General features: G+C 44.0%; 2 long non-coding RNA genes across 2 annotated transcripts; both read right to left on the bottom strand.

Annotated features, from left to right (window-relative positions):
* Positions 1-240: 240 nt before the first annotated feature.
* LOC132510350 (uncharacterized) lies at positions 241-15,007 on the bottom strand. The gene is made up of 2 exons (XR_009537291.1): positions 14,787-15,007; positions 241-426 (listed from the first exon to the last, which is right to left on the bottom strand). It is a non-coding gene; the product is annotated as an uncharacterized LOC132510350 (long non-coding RNA).
* A 2,489-nt stretch (positions 15,008-17,496) lies between these two features.
* Positions 17,497-20,574, bottom strand: LOC132509612 (uncharacterized). The gene is made up of 3 exons (XR_009537073.1): positions 20,343-20,574; positions 19,653-19,917; positions 17,497-17,863 (listed from the first exon to the last, which is right to left on the bottom strand). It is a non-coding gene; the product is annotated as an uncharacterized LOC132509612 (long non-coding RNA).
* Positions 20,575-21,563: the final 989 nt, after the last annotated feature.

Genomic DNA, 21,563 nt, shown 5'->3' with positions numbered 1-21,563 from the left:
TCTCTACTGCTAGTTTTTAGGTGCTTGGTTCCTACACCTGCCCAGACCTCTGTGAGTAGTTCCTTCATTGTAGCTTTCTCATTGGAACCTCCCAAGTGAATTGTTTCTCGCCAGGATCCTGACTGATACAACTGCTTGCTATGAGCCACTACTTTATCCACATCAACTCATTATGTCCTTACAATAGTCCGTGAAGTGATGACTATTGTTATCTCCTTTTCGTAGATAACAGACTAAGGACAGAGATGTTAAATCATTTACTAAGACATACGGGGAGAAAGTAGTGTCATCGATTCTTATAGGAGTGACTGGAATCTAGGGACAGTGAGATAGGTCTTTCTCAGAACGGCACTCAAACCGATGACTTCGGGGCCTCTGACCACATCCTGTAATGACCAGGCAGCTCCTAGCAGTTCAGTGCAAACCCTGCAATTCAGAGAAGAGACTCAGATAAGAATAAGACTCATGCTGGCTTTCATCAGACAGGTCTACATTTTCATCAACCGTCTACATTATTGTCTTTTTGAGCCATTGCTTTAATATTGTAGAGCAGTAAGGTCACCAGACCTGGAGCAAGAGGTCCTCCTGGGAATTTGCTAAAAATGTGAAATCCCGGGCCTCACCCCAGACCTACTGATTCAGATTATCTGCAGTGGGGTCCAGCAACCTGTATTTTAAGAAGCCCCTCGGGGGATACTGATGCCCTGGCCCTTGGGCTCTTGCAGCTTCCTGCCTGAAGCCTGACCCTATCTGGCTTTCAGAGTTCCTTGGGATTTCCCAAATTCTTTCTTTTTCTGATGGGATTGAGAATAAGTGAGTAGATGACATGAAACCCTCAGTATCCCTGCCTTCCTGCTTCCCCTGTGGACCCCATCTCTATGTGTGCAGCTGTTAAAATCATTGAAGAAGTTGTTCATGAGTATTTCAGGGCCTCAGACAAATCCCGAGTCTGATTAGAAGAGCACAGAGGGAAGAACCCCAGAACTGGCTGCCCTTACAGGCTGTTGCAATAGAACTAGGTTTTTTTTTTTTTTTTTTTAGAACTAGGTATTTATTCATTGAATCCTTGTGGGGTCCCCAAATCTGGAAGGAGGAGGTCTTGGTCAACCTCTTTCTGATGAAGGGTAGAGGTGATGGCTGACCTCCTCCATGCCCAGAAGTTTCTAGAGGAAGACTGATGGGGACTTTCTCAACACTGTGATTTATGTGGGGCTCCATTACTTGGCGATAAGTAACAGAAACTAAATTAAAGAGAAACAAAAGAAATCTATCAGAAGGTGTATCAGTTAGGGTTCAATCAAAGAAACAAAACCAGTAGAGGATATATATTAAGAGGTTTATTGCAAGGAATTGGATGGCTAAGCAAGTCCTAAATCTGAAGGATAGGCCATCAGGAAGGGCAGGCTGGAACTGTCAGGCATGGGCTGAAGCTGTCGTCCACAGGAAGGATTTCTTCTCTTCTAGAAAGCCTCCATTCTGCTCTTAAGGCCTTTCACCAGATTGAATCAGCCCTGCCCAGATTATCTAGTATAATCTCCCTATCAAAAGTCAACTGATTAGGGACCTTAATCACATCTACAAATTCCTTCATAGTAGCACTGACGTTAATATTTAATTAAATAACTGGAGACTGTAGCCTAGCCGCATGGACTCATAAAACTGACCATCAGAGAAGGGCATGGAATAGTTCCAAGAATAAAGGAAAAGCCACACTAAAAGAATCAAGGACTTTTCTAAAATCCAAGTAGCAGGTGTGCATGGAATTCTTCTTCTGGGAACCATATTTAGGGAGAAGAGTTCCAAACAATTTTGACCTCATATGATTTCTCTCCCAGTTACAATTCTTGGATTGATGTGATACCTTCAATTCAATTCCTTCATTCCCTCTATACATTTGCCCTCTCTCACAAGGAGAACAGTGGCTCCCAACAATATTGATATATTGACTCATTTGCCCTATCTTACAATACACACAAAATCATTTCAGATTTGCTACCTGGATACTCCTATGGACAAAAGATGCTTTAAGTAAAGTTCAAGGTTTCTTTATACTTATTTTGTTCTTAGACTATATCCCACAATACGTGAAGTCAGAATATTATGTTCAGAAGTTGCTAGAAGTACTTTTTGTGTGGGTGTGTGGTTGTATTATCATCGTGATATATAGTTCAGTTCATTCATATCTCTTTGATTTCAATGTTAGGGTTTGCTTTCTAGACCCTTTTAAATTTAATTCTGTTCTTTTAAAATATTCACAAGGTTCAAACGTCAGAGCCTTATTTAAAAGTGTGTATTCAGTAAAGTCTCCTTCCCATCCCCCTCTCTTTTGCCCTTTTCCAGCCCATCATAATAAGAAACAATTTTCATTCATTTCTGGTTTACCTTTCCTCAGTTTCTTTTTACAAAAATACGATATATATATATGTTCTCATTTCCTCATGTTTCTTACACAAAAGTTAGCATTTATATACATTAAATTAAAAAAAATTGTGGTAAAAAATACATACACAAAACTTACCATCTTAACCATCTTAAGTGTATGTTCAGTGCTGTTAAATATATTCACACTGATGTGCAACAAAGCTTTAGAATTTTTTCATTTTTCCGAACTAAAACTCTATACCCATTCATTTCCCTCTCCCTGCAGCCTTTGGCAGCCACCGTACTTACTGTTTCTTTTTTTTTTTTAATTCAAACTGATCATATTCTTTATTTTATTTTCATTTTTTAATTTTTGGCCGTGCTGCGCAGCTTGTGGGATCTTAGTTCCACGACCAGGGGTTGAACCTGGGGCCCCGGCAGTGAAAGCACTGAGTCCTAACCACTGGACCTCCAGGGAACTTTCCATGCTTATTGTTTCTGTGAAACAGACTAGCAGTCCTGTTGAGTCAAAGGAGGGGAGACCAGTGAGGGTGGTTGGCCTTCAGTGTCTCAATTGTCATAGCAACAGGCAGAGTGGCAATGTTATCATAATGACGCAGATGAAGAAACAGAGACTTGGGCTCTAGTCGGGGAATCAGACCTAAAAAAGTAAATAAATGAAAACATGGCCAGTTGTCATAAAAGCCATGAGAAAAGATAAAACGAGGCTGACATGGGAGTTGTGGGAGAATCTAGGGAGGACTCTATTCAAAAGAGTAAGAAGGAGTTAGCTAAGAGAAGAAAGGAGCAGGAGGGGATCATATCAGGTGGTGGGAACAGCATGTACAAAGGCCCTGAGTCAGGAATGTGTGGACTGTGCTGGAGAAACCGAGGGAAAGAGTTTGGGTTTTACTCTAAGTAGCTCCCTCTGTTTACCTCCCATTTCACATGCACATGCATGTGCTGCGTTAGCTCCAGTTCAGCTGTTCCGTTCTTTGGGGTAGAACGTGGAGCCATTTCTTAATTGCTCTATATTTAGCTTTGTTTAAAAATCTATAATTTAAAAACCGCCAAGGGTTGGGCTGGTAATTGAGTTTCCATGGTCCATTTACTCCTTGGCCTTTGCTCCTGAGCTGGCCTACCAAAGTGACGGCGTGTACCAGTCCCAATGGAAGTATTTGTTAGCAGAACATCTGCTCCCCCAGAGCTGACCCGGCTCTAGTTGCCAAATCCCCAAACTAATCTCAGGGCCTCTTAGTTTAGTTTCCTACAAAGCGGGGCTGGAGAGGGACGGCAGAATACCTGGGGCTTAGTGGAGTGGGTGGAGAATAGCATCACAGGTCCGGTATCAATTTAAGCCTAGGCTGTGCTATTTATAAACCACATTGCTTCCTGTCTCTGGGCCTCAGTTTCCTCGCCTATCAAATGGATTAGATGAAATCAGGTGTCCTGAATCTAGAAGGTACTCTTATTTACTATTAGTGGGATTGTCAATTGGTACATCTTGTTGCAGGGTTGTTTGACAATATCACAATTTTAAAGGCACTTTCTCTCTGTTCCAGCAGGTCCACCTCTAAGAATCTTTCTTCCAGATGTGCTCACACTTTTGTACAGTTAAGCATGCACTGTTTGTAAGAGCAAAGGATCGGAAACCACCTGAATGTCCATCATTAGGGAACTGGTTATATAAATTATGGTGCGTCCGTACAAAGGAATATTATGCAGCCTTTGAAAAGAGGGCGGCAGCTCTCTTTATATGGATAAGGTAGGGTGCCTAAAATGTATCATTGTGTAAAGTGGCAAAATATTAGTGCATTTGTGGTTTTTGAAAAGGTAATGACGTAATATGTTTGCCTGGCCTATTGTATCCCTAGAAAGAGAAGGTACTGGTAACAGTGGTTGTCACAGGAGCCTTCAGGACAGAGTGGGAGGGAGGGTCCTTTTCACTACATATACCATCGGTAAAACTTGAAGTATTTCCCAAATGCATAATTAATCAATTAAATAAAAATTTAAAAAATTTTAAATGTCTACAGAACCCAGATAGGTAACGTAAGTGACTGAAACAGGCTAGGAGTGAAATGCCAGGGAGCAGTGGGGATGTTGGTGACCTGGAGTGCTCAAGTCCGCAGAAAGGGGCAGCTGTCAACCTCACTTGATTGTGCCCATGGGGCATGGGACCAGGGTAGCCAGACCTGATTTCCCAAGAGAAATAGAAATTGACGTTTTAATGTGAACTCTTCTGATGCTTAAGTGTTGGCAACTGGTTAAAACTCTGATAAACAAAACAAAACTCTGTGGGTCCAAAAAGTCTGGGGCCAGCACTGGTTTCTGGCATCCAGTTGGTAGCTGATGTATTAAGCGCTTTTTTTTTTTTTTTTCCTCCGTACGCGGGTCTCTCACTGTTGTGGCCTCCCCCACTGCGGAGCACAGGCTCCGGACGCGCAGGCTCAGCGGCCATGGCTCACGGACCCAGCCGCTCCGCGGCATGTGGGATCTTCCCGGAGCGGGGCACGAACCCGTGTCCCCTGCATCGACAGGAGGACTCTCAACCACTGCACCACCAGGGAAGCCCTATTAGGCGCTTTTTACGTTTCCTTTCAGTTTTGACAGTCCTCTGCCCGGGGCAACTGCAGCCACTGCACACGTATTTGCAAGCACAAAATGGGTTCTTTTCAGGTTGTTACTAGTAACTGTGCAAATGGTGGCCCTGGCACAGTGATGGCTCCACACCAGCTGCCGTGGTAAATGGAAAAAGCACTGGGCTTTAGTAAACACGGGATGCTTGATTGGAGGCCAGCCTTGGTTTTTTCATCTATGAAATGGAGACAACCACCAACTTGCCCTGCCTGTAGTTGTAAGGATCATATGAATTGTTGAATATAAGAGTGTTTTGAAAGTGGCAGAGTGTGGGTATGACGTTGTTTCAAGGACACAAAGCCTGGGCGGCCAGCATCAGCCTTCCCGGGCCCTTTCCTTCCATCTCCCATGCTCACGGGACCTTGGAGAGTTTTCAGTCCCATAGAGGAAGTTCAGCGAAGCCAGTTACACCCATCCAGACCCCAATCCTACTCCAGCAAATTCACCAACCCTAAATGGATAAACGTGCACGCCTGTGTTCAAGCTCACATCCTCCCAACATATTAGAATGGAAACGCTGTTTAGTAAGAACTGTGTTTGAGCCCAGAAAGAGGTTATTTTCTACCACCTGTGAAATGTCTTGACCCAGAAACAAAAAAATGTTCCTATTAGAGCAGTGCAGAAACCTTCTACAGCAGAGCCAAAATTTCTTAAGTAGTCCCTGATTTTGCCCTAATATCAATATGCTTTTATTGTCTACATTTATACAGTGGTGAGTAGATAAGAGCCTCCTTTAGTGTGGCTGAAGTTCTGAGCTCCACAAGAAAGATGTTAGCATTCAGCAGGCGGTAAATAATGTATTAAAAAGCAATTATTTATCTCTTTCCCTCTAATGGCTAGTAGCTGCCTGTTTCCCCTTGAATGGATCTGTTTCCTAGACTATAGCTCTCAAAAAACATAATAATAAAGCTGGCCTTTCTAAATAAGAACACTGATTATGGAGGATGCTTTGCTGGGTTCGCAGGGGCTGTGAAGTGTCTGGTCAGTGCTGTGCAGAGAATGTGATTATCTCCTCACACAAGGCTCCCCTGGAACAATCCAGAAAGAGAAGCCTCAAAGACACACTTGAAAGATGATGGTAAGAGTGGAATGCATCAGTCAACTTGGGAGGGACACCATCACCGTGTTTCCCCAATTATGGGCCTGATGCAAGTCTGAAGAGAGAGCTCTTTGTATAAAACACTCGAATGCAAATCAACACTGGAGCCTGCAAGCTCCCCGCGCCTTGGCCCCGCCTGATCGAGATGCTTCTGGACTTCAGCAGAACCTGGAGGCCAGAATGACGCCTCTCTTCACATCACTAATGAATTCGCGGCCGGGCGTCTCATACTCTCATCTCCTCTGCCTGCGTCTCCTCAGTCCCTGTCCAGCCAGCCTGGGGACCATTGAGCAGTCACTGCTGTGCTGAGTGTCAGGCGCTGGGAGCTTTCAGCCTCCAATCAGCCAAACCAGTGATTTGGAAACAGAAAGAGGCAGTTTCAGGATTTGAACCCAGGACTTGCTACCTCCAACGCCCAAGTTCTTTCCACTAAGGAAACCTCCTGGGCTTCTAATTGTTTAGGAAAAAAAAAGATAAGTCCGTAGCCTGGCATTCAAGGTCTCAGTTCCCCTGACCCTTCTTATATCTGCCAGCATCTCCGAACCGGCACAGACAGCCTCTGCGCTTACCGTTTCTGGAGCGCTCTTTGAACTATGTTGCAAGTGCCCTTTATCTGGGATCCTGGTCCCTCATCTCTCCTCTCTTATGCTGCTCATGGCTTAACCTAAGCTCTGGGAAGCCTGCCCTCTCCTCTTCATTGTGGGGTATGCAGCCTGGTCTTATGCTAGACCTTCTGCATGTCTGAATCACCCCTGCCCCACCCTCATCCATCACAGAGCACACCTATAGCAATATCCCATTTTTCCTGTAGTTCTTGTCCAACTATTACACTTGGCCTAGAAGAAATGCTTTGGTTCTAGCCCCAGTTTTACTATTTGTAAACTTTGTGATGTTTGGCAAGTGAGAATTGCTTCCCTGCCTCACTTTTCTCATTTTGATGGAATAACAATCTGTGGTCTGTTAACAGAGTTCTTGGGGGTGGGGAAAGAGACAATAAGATAACTGAAAACCATGTTGGAACTTGTAAAATAAGTTGTATTATTATAACCATTACACGTTTTGAATTTTTCTCCGTCACATTTCGCCCATCAAATGTTCCTGTGAAAAGGAGGTAGGAGAAAGCATTTTCGCAGTTTTTATAGATGGGAAAACAGGACGCTATAAAGCCTGAGTGACTGATTTAAAGACGAAACAGAATAGAAACAGAGCCCTGAGAGGGTCTTTAACTTCCTAACTTTTTGCCTTTTCGTTAGATTACAGGTCTCTTTAACAGTCCTCCTGTTCTTATTCTCAGAGAAAGAATACTTTTAATGACTCAAATTCAGAAAGCTTTTAGTGAGTATGTACTTTGCACCAGAAAGAGATTCAATGGTTCGGGCTGGCTCAAGGAGCCTTAGTTTATTAGTTTCAGCCCAAGAGATGGAGCTACAGTAAGAGCTTAGAGAGGAGGTAGGATAGACCAGTGGTCGGGCATGTGGGCTGCCTGCCCCTTCGTCCACTGCACCACTGACCAGCTGGGCAACATTGGGCATGTTGGTTACCTGCACATTGTCTCAGTTTCCTCATCTGTTAAAGAGTATCCCTGAAGTCTTAATACTTGTAAAGTGCTCAGAGCAATGCCTCAATTACTACTACTGTTCCTTTGCACAACAAATATTAGGTAAATGCCTACAGGGCAGTAGGCATTGTTTTAGGCACTGGGCATACAGCAGTGAAGAGAACAAGAAGTCCCTGCTCTCGTGGGGCTTATAGTCACAAAGGCAGGCAAAAATAAACACATCAATGAATACAAACATTTTAAAGTCATTGGGTTAGCTTTTCTTACAAACTGTCATTTTATAGATTATTACCTTTTTCACTTGATTTTATTGGCAGAGAATGTGAACAGTTATTGGGTCATTGATTCTAGATTTCTAAACTCATTTTCTAAAGATCCCGATTTTATATTGGTGTTTCACTGCTGATCGCTCACTAGAAAATAGCCACCCTGGAGACAATCCTACTGTAGCCTGGAACTAAAACCAGTTTGGTTTTTTGATACTAAATGGTATAAACTCTGGGTTTGCTTAAATTGGGACTTGCAAACTTAAATTACTGCTGAGGTCAGGTGAGTCACATCAAAAGAAGCAGCCGGCTGGGCCTGGGCCTGGGAGACTGCTGTCACATGGGGAAGTGGACCCAGTAAGGCCAGATCTTCTGACATTTTTCTGAGATGGGACAATTCAGAAATTTTTGTATGAAATGTCCAGATTTTTGTTTAGTGGAAACACATTCACCTTTAAGATGAAGCTGTTGAATTAGGCCTAGTGTGGATTAAACAGAACCCTTCTGTAGGCCAAGTTCAGCCTGAGAACCACCAGTCTGCAAAGATCCTTGGTTTATATCACTGCATATGATTTTCAACTTTGTCCTAAACTGCCCTGCCGTTTGAAGACACTGCAGTTTCCTTCCCTTTGTCCGTCTCTTTCCCCAGCATCATCTATGGCAGCAGTCCTTGTAAACAGATGTTCTGTGCCAGGTCATTGCAGCACCGGAGAGGCTGGTGAGCTTGGGTAGTGGAATCCTCTCCGTGGCAGCCTGTTTTTCGGAGGGTCTTAGAGTCCATCTGAGCTTGGGGAAAAGAACCCAGTCCTGCTTTCCCAGCTTTAATAATCACTGACTCTTTGTACTTTCCATCTTTCTGGTGATGTTTGTTTTCTTTGCATATTAATATGTCCCACAGAAGAATGCTTAAATCCAAGAGGGAGCAGGCGTGGGGAATGTGTACAGACACATTCATAGTCCTTCTGGCATAATACAGATGAAACCGGAACCCCTTGGGCCTCCTCTGCTTACCCCAGACATCCAGGAGACTTTGGCTCTTTGTTTTCCAAAGATTACAGGATTAGAGTCACTGGTCACCCTGTCCCAGAATATAATCAGCCGCATGGCTGAGCGGGGCTCAATTCTGCGCCAATGGTGAGTGACTGGCAGAGAATTTGGGGCCAGGCCTCTATATGAGTGAGTGAGTCTTTATTCCTGCGGTCTCGGAGCCAAGGAAGGCAGCTTTGAATCATAACAAGCTTTTCAAGGCTTTGGACTCTGGCCTTCACTAAATGGAATTCAGAGGTGATGAGTATGAATTTTGACTGGTATTTTGAAGCAGCCCTTTCAGCAAACCCACAAAACCCCATCAACTTCGATGGGAGCGGTTCTGAAAGTTGAGCGTGCGTCGGAATCACCTGGAGGGCTTGGAAACAGGTTTCTGGCCCCTCTTCCAGATTTTGATTCAAAAGGTCTAGGATAGGACCTATCCTACCTCCAGGAAACTTGCATTTTTGGCCAATTTCTAGGTGATGTTGATGGTGCGGTCCAGGGATCACACTTTGAGAACCAGTGCTCTAAGGAATTGGCAAACAGGTGTCTAAAAAATCAGGAAATGCTTCCCCTTACTTGTCTTACTATTAGAGGCTGCCAGTCCTAGTGGAAATCAAGTCAGGAAACCTGGGTTCCAGCCCTGACCCTCTGTTACCAGCTCTGTGGTCTTGGGCAAGACACTTACCTTCTCTGAACCTCGGTTTTCCCACCTGGAAACTGAAAATAGTAATTCCAGTCATGCTTCCTTCCCAGGGGTTTGGGGAGATGCCAAGGACCTTAGGGGTACGTGTGCTTGAGACCCTCCATTCAGGCACGAGGGACTCTTACTGAGAGTGTGGAACCTTAGGAATTAGTTTTCCAGTCTGTTCTTGTTTTTCACTCTGGGGAGACCTCATCTGTAAGACTATTTTAAGGTGAGAGACCCTCAGAATTTGGGATCAAAAGGTTATTTTCCTGAAGAATGAATCCTTTCTGAGAGAAAACACTGTAACTTCCTCCATCTCCAAGAACACTTTCTAACCTGAGAAATGGGTTGACTTAGTGGAGTAGGCGAAGCCCTCAAAATAATGGCAACTTGTGGATGTTCTAAACAGACAGCATTCCTGTCCATGTTGGGGATTCATTTTAAAGATTATAGACATATAAAAAAAGATTGCTGACTTGGAAAATTCAGCATCAAGGAAGAGCTTAAATAGGCCAAGACAGTAAGTAGATGTTAAAATGGTGGAGAGCAGAATGGGGTCTCTTCAGAACGACCGGGAATTGCCTTGCTGAGCACACTCTCAAAGCTTCTTCCCCAGCCCAGTGGATAGAAATTCTCCCACAATCCACTCTGGATTTCTTTCCTGATTACAAACAAATTTCTTTCACCTGTTGGCCCAGCCCATCTCCATACTGGGCAAAACAAGAATGTTTACTCTTATATTGTCCAGGCTTTTCTGCAATATCAAAGCTAAATTGTGTGCTGAGTTGTCGGTTGACTGTCTGGCAATCTGACAAGGGCTGCAAAAGGATAACAGTCCAGATGAAGAGGGCAACCTGGGACTGTGAGATAAGATGAGCGTCCCACCTTCCCTGTTCCTAGGCATGAAATCCCAGCATCTTCCAAAGAAAGACTAGAGAGACCTTATCATGCAGTTTTAAGCTTTCATCCAGTTTGTTCCTTAACCGGCCAATTGATTATAAGCATAGTGTATGCCTACCATGGGCCATCTGTAAAGGATCTAGAGCCAGATTGATGATAAGTTTAATATCATCCCTCAGCTCTCAGCTGTGAAGTGGGCAATTTCATCAAAGCAAAGAGGAAAAGAATGTGAGATGACCCCCACTCTGTTTTCCCCTGCCACCAACAGTCCCACATCCAGTGTCAGCCATTCCTTGAATCAAAGATTAGTGGTGTGATATTGTGCATTCAGAGTGAGACCAAGACTTCCCAAGGGTCTGAGAGAAGTTGAGGCAGGAAGGACTGAGTTGCAAAAATGAAATCATGGCATGTTGCAGTCAAAAGAATGTTTATAGAGCATCAGGTCCAATGGGGAAACTGAGGTCCACAGATGGGAAAGGACATGTCCAAGTCACTTGGGTTTTAGTAAAAGAATTACAGAACTGAAAGTCAAAGCCAGAAGGGCTTTAAGGTCATCCAACCTATCTACCCATTCAATGGGTACCTATCAGGAGACAGAATTCCCCTCTGCTGCTGGAATACCTCCCGTGACAGAGAACTTACTGCTCTCAGGGCCGGCTCATTACTTTTTCCCGTAGCTGGGAGCAATAGAAAGTCAGTGTTTTCTTTCTGTCTTCCCGTGGCTTCCTATTTCTATCCTTGGGGATATGTGATTAAATCCCAATCTTTCCTTTAATTGCCAGTCATGTGGATATTTGAGGTCATCTATCATGTTTTCTATAAACATTTTCTTTTTTTGGCCTGTGACGAGCAACGCTTATGCCTCTTGTGATTCACTGTCCAGGCCTCTCACCACCTAAACACTGCCCACATTTATCCGAATCCCTCTTGAAAGTATGATGCCTCAAACTGAACGCAATCTTCCTGTGTCTAATTTACATGATCATGTGCTTTGTTCTAAAGACTTCATATCTATTCATTCATCCTAAGATCATATTGACTGCTCTCAGAATAAACCATTTAGGGTTCCTTTGGTTGTAAATGATGAAAATTAAATTCTAACCAGCTTAAGGAAAAGTGGGAATTTAATAGCTCACATAACCAAAAAATGAGGGATAGAACTTCAGGGATGAATGGCTCAGGCAACATTTGCCTGAGGTAGGTATCTCTGTAAGTATTTGCCCAGCTTTGCAACTGTTGGCTCCATTGCTAAGTAAGATAAATGCCTGCCATGCCCTCTTCGTCCGTTCGGGCTGCTGTAACAAAATGCCACAGGCCGAGTAGCTTATAAACAACAGAAATTTATGTCTCATGGTTCTGGAGGCTGTAAGTCCGACGTCAGAGGGCCAGCATGGCTGGGTGAGGGATGTCTTCCAGGTCAGACTTCCCATTGTGTTCTCACATGGCGGAAGGGGCTAGGGATCTCTCAGGAGCCTCTTTTATAGGATGCTAATCCCATTCATGAGGGTTCCACTGTCATGGCTTAGGCACCTCCCAAAGGCCCCACCTTCTAATACCACCATCTGTCGGGGTTACGATTCCAACATGTGAATTTTGGGAGAGCACATTCAGACCATAGCACAGGCCAAGCTTAAATTTCAAAGTACCCAGTACATGGGAATAAAAGAGAGTGGGCCTCTGTATTAGGCTGCTAGGGCTACCGTAACAAAGTACCATAAATCGAGTAGCTTAAACAACAGAAATTGATTGTCTCATGGTTCTGGAGACTAGAAGTCTGAGATCAAAATGTTGCCAGGGTTGGTTTCTTCTGAAGGCTGTGAGGAAGAATCTGTTCCATGCCTCTCGCCCAGCTTCTGGTGGTTTGCTGGAAATATTTGGTGTTCTTTGGCTTGTAAAAGCCTCATCCCGGTCTTTCATCTTTACATGGCGTTCCCCTATGTGTGTGTCTGTCTGTGTCCAAGTTTCCTCTTTTCATAAGGATGCTAGTCACAGTGTATTAGGAGTCCCGCTTACTGCGGTAAGACCTCATTTTAACTCATCACCTCTGCAACGATCCTGTGCCCCAGTAGGGTCATATTGTCCGGTATTTAGAGTGAGGACTTCAACATATGTATTTTGGGGAGGACACAGTTCAAACCATAACAACCTCTTTCATAAGAGTACTGCCAAGAACACCCAAGGCTGCATTTCATGGGCTCTAATGAATCACACACCCGTCCCTGAACTAATTAATCACAGTGATGCCAGGACAGAGACACACGTCTTTCCCTAGAACCACTGGTGAAGCCAACGCAACCTAAACCACAGGGACTGAGGGTGGGGGAGGGGAGGGTCTCGAGGAAAATGAAGGCGCCCTTAGGAGAGGCAGTAATGGGTGCTGGAGGCACAAAACCGGTAGCTATTTACTACACAAGGGAAACTGAGCAAACGCGAAACCATGGCCCAGGACTTGGGCAACAGCTGAGGCTGCAGAAATAGGCAACTTCAAGGATGCGCTTGACTCTTGCCCATTAAAAAGAAATCATTGTGTGTGTTGTCATGAATCAAGCCGGGAAGTTGAGCGGCCAAAATGTTTTCAGTTCTTACAAGGCATCACGGAAGCCGCTTCGGCTCCTGGTAGCTTTGTGTTTTGCATTCATTTCTTTTCATACTGGGAGATTAAAACAATAGCTTCTGGTTATCATCCCACATATTATTGATTAAAATCCTTGCCTGAAGACCTTCCATCTCACTTTCCAGCGTGGCATGATTTACTTTTCTTTTTACTCCCTGTAACATATGATTAATGCTGATCTCCGGCGTCCCGGTGAGATGAAGCTGGGTGTCAGGTACAATTTGTCAGCTTGGAAGTATAGATTATTTTATGTTTCTCGAACTTTGTGGCCAAGGGAACACAGCTCTTGATGGTTAAATCCATCCACACTTTCCCCTGGGCTATGAAATGCCAGAAACATTAAATAGCCCACTTAATACATAACCTCATTCTGTATGCTTGACTATTTTGTTTTTAATTTTTCTTCCCTTTCCCGGCTGCTCACATGAAATGGGATCAAAGAAAAAAATTATCCTCACTGGATTTTGTTAAAATATTAATAGGTTAGGGTTGACTGGCTAAATTGAATATCTTTGCTGATCTCACTTGCATGTTTAACTTGTGCTTAGGAAAATATGTTTCCTAGGTGATAACCTTTTATGTACCAGCCCGACTTCATTGAAATGCATAGAGATAAAAATATGTCACGCTCAGCGGCTATGCTATTCTTGTGTGGCACTGTGATTATTCAGATGGTAATTGACCCCCACCTGTAGACAGCTCCGATTCTGTAGTCAATCATTTCATTTGATGTTAAAATATGTGAAAGTACAATTATATAATTTACATTACAAATCATGCTGAATGCTAGGGGTCTCTGAACCGCTGACAAATGCAAAGGAATCGGGGTTGGGGGAGAGAACTCTGGTCAATAAATGAAGTGAATTACACCAGGCGAAGGGTTCACTTTTCTCATTTGTGTCCATAACAAGAGCTTTTGTGCATGCGTCACTGAAAGAGTAGCTATGGCCTTCTCTCTGCGCCATAAATGGCAACGTTTTGGACGCCTTTCTAAGGATGTTTCCCCTTTTTCTGGCAAAGAATCACTCCTCCCATTAGCTAAAGAAGTGAGGGCTTGTCCAGGCCAGAAGGGAAAGCAGAGAATCTAATGAAGGGAAGACGGCGTCAGGTCTGGGAGGTTGCGGTGGCTGTTTGGTGCCAAAACCAACACAGGTGTGAGTGGTAGACTGTAAATTACGCTTGCACGTTTCCAGACTTCAGATCTCGGCCATCAAACTTGAAACATGTACTACTATTATTAGGAGTCACGGCTATTATTTCTCTAGTATTTCATATGTTCCCGGACACTGGGATAAACGTTTTAGATACATTATCTAGGTAACCCTCCCAACACAGTCATATGACTTGGATCTGCTGCCAGTGCCGTTTTTAGATGAAGAGAATGGGCACAGACGCGTTAGCAGGCTCGCCCAGGGCCACTCCGTTAGAAGATGGAAAGCGGCTCGTGGCAGAACCCGGGCCGGTGACCACCCTCCCAATTCTGGATCAGGCGTCAAATGCTTATGGTGGCCATGCAGGACTGGAAAGGAGCACAGGACACGGTTTCTGCCTCAGTGGGGCTTTTGGGAAAGCAGGTGGGTTGGGGTGGGAGTGGGCATCCTTGGTGAGGGTGGTCCAAGTAGGAAACTCACCAGCCATAGGGTTCCGATGGAGATGGAGTAGCCACTGAGGTACAGTGGAGGACCGTCTCCAGTCCTGCTGCGGTGCTCTCGTAGGTCAGGGGAGGCGGCATGGTTATGTCTCCTGCGGATGCATAATACTTCCTGCATCAGAGCCATCCAAAGCCAGACTCTCAAACTTCCTTCTACCACATTCCAAAGCAGCTGGGCTGGGCTGTCCCCAGGGCCTCTGGCTTCCAGAGTGGGTGCAGTGCTGGTCTGGGCCCATGAACGAGAAAGCTTCACTCCCCGCAAAGTGATTTTGGGCAACTAGAGCTGGGTTGGTTTCCAATGTGGACACCTGATCCTTGAAACGTGCTGGGAATCACGCCCTGTTGGCTAAGGAGCGCAGGTTTGCTGCCAGCGCCTCTCACAGGGGCAGGGGCCAGCTTCTGCGCCACATCCTCAGGCAGCCCTCGGGAAGAGTACATTCGTACAACATCGCCTGGAGCAGATGCCGGACATCAGACAACTGCCTCCGTGATGTTCATATCCCATCCTCCTATCTCTTAATCACTTCACTCTGTTATACAGCAGCAACTAACACACCATTGTAAAGCAGTTATACTCTGATGAAGATGTAAAAAAAAAAAGTGCACAGGGTGGAGATAAACAGCTGGGTTCCAATCCCCGCTCTGCCATGTGCTGGCTGTGAGATCTGCATAAGTTAACCTCAGTTTGCCTCAGTTTCCCTAATTGTAAGTGAAGTGAATAATAGTACCCACCTTATAGAGTTGTTCTAAGAATTGAGTTAAAATGCAAAGCACTTAGAACAATGCCTGATACATGGTAAGAGAATATGTAAAGTGTTAAATAAAATGTCCTTTGTTCTTGAGTAAGGATGATTTTTTTTACCCGATTGTATATGAGAGCTAAATATATTTCTAATAAACTTAAAACATACACATAACTACTAAATATTGTTTTAAAATCTGTTTATGGACTCCAAGTGGTCCGGGCACTGCACTCTGTGAACCCCCAAAGAGTCAAGTTCAAACCCTTGGACCTGGCATTCTAAGTGGCCCCCAAAATTGTCCCCCACTCACCTTTGCAGCACTGTCTTCCCTAACAACGCACTACATACGTTGTTTTCTGTTGGGCTTTGTACTTAAACAGCATGAAGTCAGTTCATTATTTTATCAAGAGGCAGTACAGCTTAGTGGTTATGCACACAGCTCTGGTGTAAATGACATGGGTTTGAATCCCAGCTCTGTGCCATCTTAGCTGAGTAATATCAGTCACTCATCCCAGCTTTCACATCTGTAAAATGGGAATATAAATAGGATCTACTTCCTTAGAGAATTAAGTGAGTTGATTCATGAAAGCATTTCGTACAGGGCATGGCTAAAGTGAATGCTCTTTAGATGTGAGCTAAGCTAGTCATTGGTATTTGGGTCACATTTTATGTTACGTACAAGTCCTTAAGCCTGCACGCAGGCCCAGAGAATGAAGCAGCGGCTTCCTTGTCCAGGTTCTGGGACTAGTATTTGAGGAGCTCGAGGCCCTTTCTCCCCGACTGGAAGCTGCTGTGCTGAGGAGGTAGGGAGCTGACCTCGGGGGAGGGAGCCGGCCGTTTCTCCATTCAGTCAGAAATCCCAGCAACAGAAATCACCCACTTGGTGAACGAGCCAGACGCTCTGGCCAGGGAAAATTTCCCAGGCGCTTTCTGGAGGCTCATTTTGAAAGTGAATTGAGACATTATTTTTAATTAAAGTGGCAATCTGCCCCCATGAGTTTCTCCGTCCCTCGCTGCTCAAATGATGGCCTCTGTTTTGTCCCCGCCCTGCCTTCTCTTCCTCCTTTTAATTTCAAGCCCATAAAACGGCCAGTTTACTAAATTGGTTTTAATGGAAATTTAGCCAACACGAACAATAATGAAATGTAAAATTATTCCTTAGCTAATGAACAGCCAGTGGCTTTGGGGTTAATCGTTTGCTTCTGGTGTCAGCTTATTTATATTGAAATAGAATTGTAATAGGATTCCAAGCTAAAACTGTTTCATCTTCTCCATCATCACTTACCTTAGGGTTTATTCTTTATCATCTGTTATTGTTTAGCAATCTCTCTCACTTTGGTCCTACTTGTGAATTAATTAATTACCTAGTTAAACTTGGGTGATGTTTTTTCCTTTGAAAAATAGAAAACTTGTCTTATTTTACCTTAGCATTGTGCTTTTATTCCAAAGCTCTCCATACACATGGAAACATCTTCTTCATTGATTTTTACATCAGCTGGTCATCTTGACCAGCCAGGAATCAAGGGGTTCTCCCTTCATCAACCATGGCTGATCCCCTCCGGGGTCTCCAGACAGAGTACAAAGGGGCAGGCAGCAGAGAGAGCAGCCACTTCTAGAAACTCATTTTCCTTCCCCAGGACTCAGTGTCCCATTTAAAAAGGTGGGGTGTTCGATCCCAGAACAACGCTTTTTAAACCTGTGGAGGTTCTTCTGAAGTTATTGCTGGAGGATATTGGTGGACTGGGGATCAGGTTCTCATTTGGAAAAGAACTGTTCATTCAAGAAGTTCTCTCTTTTAAAGATAGATTTTTCTGAGTGAGTTTTTGTTTGGAAAAACCAAAAGCGAGGGAGGTGAGAGTCACACTGTCTAAATAAAAAAAGTTTAGATTATGGACCAGGTTTAGGGTTCCCAAATTTGGCTGCATCAAAATCACTCAAGCTCTTTTTTTTTTTTTTAATTTTTAAAATTTATTTTTGGCTGCATTGGGTCTTTGTTGCTGTGCGTGGGCTTTCTCCAGTTGCGGCGAGCGGGGGCTACTCTTTGCTGCGGTGTGCGGACTTCTCATTGCGGTGGCTTCTCTTGTTGCGGAGCACGGGCTCTAGGCATGTGGGCTTCAGTAGTTGCGGCATGCAGGCTCAGTAGTTGTGGCTCGTGGGCTCTGGAGCGCAGGCTCAGTAGTTGTGGCGCACTGGCTTAGTTGCTCCGCGGCATGTGGGATCTTCCTGGACCAGGGCTCGAACCAGCGTCCTCTGCGTTGGCAGGTGGATTCTTAATCACTGTGCCACCAGGGAAGTCCCCCAAATCACTCAAGCTCTTGAAGTGCAACAGAAGCACAGGCAACAAAAGAAAAACAGAAAAATTGAATTATCGCACTTAAAAACTTCTGTGCATCGAAAGACACTATCAACAAAGTGAAAAGGCAACCCATGGAATAGGACTGCAAATAATATACCTGAGAAGGGATTACTGTCCAGTATATGTAAAGAACTTCCACAACTCAACAACAGAAAAAAAAACCAAACAATCGATTCAAAAATGGGCAAAAGACTTGAATAGATATTTCCCCAAAGAAGACATACAAATGGCCAAATAAGCCCTTGCAAAGATGCTCAACAGCCCTAATCACTGGGGAACGTAAATCAAAACCACAGTAAGGTGCCACTTCACACCTACCTGCCTAGATCTAAGGATGATTATGAAGATTAGATGATAAAATACTTGGAAAGTATTTAGCACAGTGATATCTAAATAAATTATTAATATATCAGTTAGTTCTCCTGACACATATTGAACACCTTGCCAAGGTGCAAGGTGCTCTAGGTTATACGGACCATGTCCTACCAATGAGTTTGCAAGAGGACTGAGAAAAAAGTTAAATGGTACTAAAAGATTAAAATGTTTAAAAGTAGGTTGGTTTCTGATGACAGGTATTTATATCAAGCAATTCTTATTTTTTCCTTATTTAGAAAGAGCAGGATATTAAAAACAAAACAAACAAAACAATCTTATTTTTCAGTCTTTAAGGCTGTCTAGTTTCTAAAACGCCTGCCTGTGAAGTTAACACCAGCCATCCTGGATTAGGCCTGCTCCCGTTACACCCATCTGGAATTCACTAGAAGGCCAAATCAAGGCACTTTACCCAGGCCCTTCCTGCAAAGCCGAATTAGGTTAGACTTTCCAAGGAGAAGTCGGGACCAGCCCAGCAAAGCTGCCCAGTGTTATGAGCTGTAATGTCAGAACCTGAAGTTGCCTTTAGTGTCTAGTTCAACTACTGCATCCTGTAGCCTGTTCAACTACTGCACTCTGAGACCCAGAAGGGGGAAGGACCCCTGCATCAGTCAGGTCTTAGGACACAGAAGGGGGTGCACATGTGATATTCTAATTGTCTCTTGGTCTGTCTTTGCACCGTTCCCTACTGAGCATCTGTCCCCCCGTGGGGCCTCTGCCTCTCCCACCCTCAGGTGACCTTCCACCCAATCCTTGTTAAAACTGTTGAAAATGATTAAAGAAGACCATATAGGTGATACAAACAAACTTGAACGCTCCATGAACTGGGCAGTGTCTGTTCCCAAGGGTCCAGAGAACTGCAGAATGGGGCCGGAGGCAGGAAGCTTTTATAAGGTAAAGAATAAGGAACAAGGAAGAGATAGATAGAAAACAGAAAAGGAACAAGCAAGTAAGTATAAAGCCCAGAGTTGGCTTGGCATCTGGGAGCTGGCTGACTGATATCCTGTGTTTCTGGTCCAGCGGGGCATTTACAGGAACAAAGAAGTTGCCTGAGTTTTGGTTTGCTGACCTGGCACCCCAGGCAGGAGCGGCTCCATCTTGAGTCTAGAAAGTTATTTCAACACAACCCTTGCTCATTCAGCATCACATTGAAGGGTGAACTCTGACCTTGATGGGGACGTTTGCAGCACCGTGGTAGACTGGTTGGAAGAGCTTTCTTAGGCTGGGGACCTGTGATTCCTCAAGTAGCCCCACGCAGGGAGCCCCTGCCTTCTCCCACTTTCCACTGCCTCACAGGAAGGCTGGACCTGAGTTTGTCAACAGCTGTGGAACTGGAAGTTCCAAAGACGTCAAAGTAAGTGTTTACCAGACTTACCAGGTACAGAATTCCCCGCAGTCCAAAAGTACAACGTTTTGTACTTTTGTATGAAGAAGCAATTACTTCGTGACACATCTTTCTAACAGATGCACAAAATAAATCGAGATAAAGCACAGATGCTCACAGATACGTAGTTCATACTATGAGTTCATAGCTCATAGTTCAAAGCTATGGCAGCCTGATGCTGAGATGCTGAGTGTAGTTCTTGGGAAGGAGCCTGGCAACAGCACGCTCACTCTTCCAGGTGCCTCTGTACTGGCTCCTGCAAAACAAACTCTGAATGTTACCTTCACTTTTTGCCTTTTTTTCCTAAAGGCTAAAACCTTCTTTGAATTTCTTTCGGTTAGTGAAAACATGTACTACTGGAGGTCTTTCCTAAAAGCGAGGTGGTGTTCAATTCGAATTTTCGAATAGTGGGGGAAGCCTGTACTCAGGACCCCCTAGTGTGCTTTCATAAAGGGCAGAATTCTTAAGCCCTTTCCTTGGAAACTCCAATTCAGTAGATCCCACATGGAAACTGGGAATCTGAATGTTTAACAGCATCCAGGTGATGTTAGGATTTATCCAGCTGAGTCAATATTTCCTGTCTTTCCTTCCTCCACGGATCTTGCAGATAAGAAAATCGAGTCTCAGAGATAAGAAGTAATATTTTCAAGTGTGGAAAACATAGTTCTAGAGCCCACCTACCTTTTTAAAAATAATTTGTCTTTGTCCGCAAAAGCTTGGAGGAAGACCTTAAAAAGATAACCGTTCCTTTGTTGTTCACAACCTTGACCTTGGAGCAGCTCTTTCTCATCTCACCTTCAGGATAATCGTTGTCATTTTCCTTTGGCAATGACTTCAGAGTCACCTCACCGGTGAGTCCTCTATAAAAACACCCCCATGTCAGTTCACAGAGAGGAGTCACAATGTGCCTGGGAAGAAATCTCTCCTCAAATTAGAAAAGAAAAACATCAGCCTCTAAATATATCAACTACGATGAGCCTTCTATTTTTGATCCATTGTTGTATGGCTTGAGATCCTGAGCTATTAGCGCGGCTAAGCTTGGCCGAAATTAGACCGGAGATATTAAAAGCAATTAATGTTCTTCCCTTTCGTTTTATTTATTTATTTTTCAGTTTCACAATGCAATTACTTAAGAGGCTTTCAGGAGAAACCCTGAGAATCATTTTCAATCAGTAGAATGAAAACGTCGCCTTTTGTGATTTGGCAAATAAACGACGGGGTGAAATGACGCCCTTCTATGTCACTGTGTACTATTCATTAAAGGCTAATTGCTGCGGTCTCTAAATGAAATACGGCAAACTGTTCCACCTCTATGCCAGTTTGTTTAAAATCTGCAAGAGCTTTATTATTAACACTATTTAATTATGAGAATGTCAGCCATGGAAAATTCCAAACCCACACTTTCCCTTCATCATTAGTAACAGGGCAAAAATGAAACACTTTCAACAATGAAGGTTCATATTTCAAGCTTATACAGTAGCTGCTAAAAGGCTATACTCAGAAAATCAATTTTATTAAAGTCCTTCCAGCACTAAAGGGACTTGCATGCAACTAAGCAATTTTAAAAACATGTCCAGGAGTCGTGACTTTTTGATCCATGTTTTTAGTGGGGTGATTTTGGACTGTTTTCAATATTGTCTCCTAACAGTGGGGTCAGAAGTGATTTGGGGAAGGGCTGAGAAAGGCAAAGGGAACACGTTCTCACAATTCCTCCCTGCCTCAATTTCCATCAGACACGGGGGTCTGTGGAGTATGCGATCCAGGAGAGAGAGGCGTGACCACTCGCAAGATTGAGAATGGAGGCGGAAGGGCGGCAGGGGAAGGAGACAGCATCTTTCCTCTTTTACTTTTTCTTTCATTTTAAACTCAGGAAAATAAGATTACATATGGATCTAAGTCACA

Source organism: Lagenorhynchus albirostris, chromosome 19 (genome assembly GCF_949774975.1).
Source record: "Lagenorhynchus albirostris chromosome 19, mLagAlb1.1, whole genome shotgun sequence".
NCBI lineage: Eukaryota > Metazoa > Chordata > Mammalia > Artiodactyla > Delphinidae > Lagenorhynchus > Lagenorhynchus albirostris.
Note: the sequence above shows the minus strand (reverse complement) of the source record. Positions and strands in the feature narration are given on the sequence as shown.